A 3,028-nucleotide genomic window follows, 5' to 3' on the forward strand; every position below is an offset into this window, starting at 1 on the left:
AGTTGGCAGTCTGCAACTTGGAAGTTGGCCCTCACCAGAACCTGACTGTACCGGCACCCTGGTCTTGGACTTCTAGCCTCCCTATCTGAGAGAAATAGATGTACGTCGTTTATAAACCACCCAGCCCATGGTAGTTTGTTAGAGCAGTCTGAATGGATTAAGATGTCAGATATTATTGTCCTGGCTTAGAGGTGAGGAACTGTGGCCCGGAAAAGGGGAAGAACCTACCTCAGGCCACTCAGTTGAGTAGTGACAAGCTAGAACCAGAATCCAGACTCTGCAGGTTCAGTGCATGGTCCTTCTCCACATTATGCTACCAGGTTGGCTCTGGGAGCCTCGGCAAGCTCTCACTGTGGCAGGCATTCAATCAATGCCCACGCAGTAGACATTACTGAGCTCGGTCTGTGCCTGCCTGCAAGAGTGCAGAGTGAGGAAAGCTTGGTTAAATTGAGGGACTTCTTATTACCCGACACCCAACTCTTTGTTAAAACCAGGTGTGACAGAGAAGATGTGGTACAGACACACAACGGAATGTTAAGCAGCCATCAAAAGGAATGAAATACTGATACCTGACAGCATGATGGACCTTGAAAACATGCGAAGTGAAAGCAGCCAGACACGAAAGGCCACAGATTCCATCTGTGGTTCCATTTGTGCGAAAGGTTTAGAAAAGGCAAATCCATGCAGACAGCAAGCAGGCTGGTGGGTGCCAGTCTCGAGAGAGGGGGACGTGGGGAGTGACTGCTTAATGGGTATAGGGCTTCCTTTTGGGATGACGAAATGGAACTAGATAGAGGGTAGTGGTTGCACTACATTGTGAATGGACTAAATGTCACTGGATTGCATACTATAAAAGGTTAATTTTATGTTATGTGGGTTTTTTCTTCAGTTGAAAAGGAAAAGAAAAACAAACAAACAAACAGGTGTGGCTTCACTCCCCCTGCCTTCTGCTCTGCACTTCCTTGTGTGGTGTCAGCTCACGGAGCTCCCTCCCTGGACAGGGAGTGGACATATGCAGACCCAGTTCTCAATTCCGTCACTTGCTAGCTGAGTGGCCTTGAGTGGTTCGTGCCTCTCTCTGGACCTCCGCTTCCCAGCCTGCAAGACGAGGAGATTGCTCAGATTTTATCCCAGTCCCTTTTAGGCAGGCCATCGGGGATCTTGGGGGTAGAAAGGGGAATGAAATCAGATGAGGGGAGGGAGGCACTCTGTGTGTTTCTTTTGAACCTTTCTCTTCTTAGCAAGTAGACTGCCGTGACTTTTAATTTCCTGTCCCCAGGCACCAGGGAAACAGTCGCACAGATAACAGCTTGGGCTCCTGGCCTGGCTGGCACCGCTGGGGCTCCCACCATGCATCATTGAGCAAGGTAAGCCCCTTGGTAATCCTGTTAAGCCGCTGGGGCAGTGAGTCATTTCAATACCACCCAACACCTTCCTGTGGCGTCCCAGCAAGGAGAGGACCTCCAGCCAGATCATTATGACTTGATCCACAGCAACATTTTAAACATAAATTGGAGCTTTTAATTGGGTTGTGACATGGAAACTCATCATGCCTGAATCAGTGTTCAGAAGACGGCAAAGTGGGCTCATTCACTCACTGATTACACATTTTCTGTGCCCCTATTACATCCCAGGCACTGTGCCAAGTTTCAGGAAGACACGGGTATATCATAGCCACTGTCTTCAAGGAATTCAGTGTCCACTGGGAAGGACAGACTCGTAAAGAGAAGTAAAATGTAGCATTACAAGGGCAGTGAAATAAAGGTGTAAAGTAGGAAAATAGGCAACCCAGTGGAGAGAGAAGGGGTAGGCTGGAGGGTCAGGAAAGGTTTTTACCAGCATGCTGAGTTTTCAAGGATAAATGGGGGGCTTCTGCATTCCAGGAGTGCTCCAAATAGGTGATGATTTGAGTGGTCTGCTCCAGCGGGGAGCAGAATTTTATCACTTTCGATGTTTGCAATTGTAGTGCAAGGTGACAATAAAAAGGCTAAATTTTAGTCTGTTTTATTATTGATTTTAAATTCCTACAGACATTCCCACAAAAATTCCTTATTACCTATACTGGGCCAGATCACTCTTCTCACTGCTACCAAGTACAAAAGATGTGTCAGGACATTCAAAGCGGAGGGAGCAGAATGTGTTAAAAGCACCGAATTATGAAACTTTGGAGTATATTAACAAAATGGCAAGGAGTTTGGTACAATGGGGCATGGAGTATTTGGAAAAGGAGAGCTGGAAAAGAACTGAAAAGGAAGCTGGGCCAATTCCTTGAGGGCCTAAGATACTGTGTTGTGTTTGGGTTTTAGTCTAGAAGGCACTGGGGAGCCACAGAGGGTTGTAAGCAGGAGCACTATGTCATCAACTCTGTTGTTGATGTTGCACTTTGACAGCTGAGGATGGATCAGAGGGGTAGAGCATGAAGGAAGGAGGCCAGTCAGGAGGGCTTTGCAGCCATCTGGAGGGAGAGGATGAGGGTTATGCTAGAGCTGGGTTAGAGGATGGAAAGGAGAGGATGAGCTCAAGGGATATGCAGAAGTTAAACTTCAAAGGCTTAGAGTGTGATTAGAGGTGGGGCGAGAGAAGGAAGGTCTAAATAGTGATTCCTATTTCTCATTGCAAGTATCCTGGAAATGTCAGACTTGGAAGGGATGTTTGGGGCCATCTGCTCAACTATCTCTGTAGCCCAGAGAAGTGCAAGGTACTTACTGCCCGAGCCCAGGAGTTGGTGGCAGAGTCAGGATGGGATCCCAGTTTCCCAAGTCCCCAGCCAGGGCTCTCTCTTCTGGGCTGGCTGCTCTCCATTACTCGTGACCCTTCCCTCTATCCTGCCCAAGCTGGCCAAGCACTGACTGGACGAGAAGGCCTGAGTTCTAATCCTTACGCTGCCCCTAAACCAGAATGACTTTGAGAAAGATCTTCCCTTCTTTGATCCTCTGTCTTCTCATTCCCAAATGAAATTCTTGCAAAACTAGGGCTTCTCCATTTTTTTTCTCTTGTCTTCTGGTTTTGTTTCTTTATTTTGCCACAG

The sequence above is a fragment of the Propithecus coquereli genome, unplaced genomic scaffold, assembly GCF_000956105.1.
Source record: "Propithecus coquereli isolate 6110/MARCELLA unplaced genomic scaffold, Pcoq_1.0 Scaffold10, whole genome shotgun sequence".
Lineage (NCBI taxonomy): Eukaryota > Metazoa > Chordata > Mammalia > Primates > Indriidae > Propithecus > Propithecus coquereli.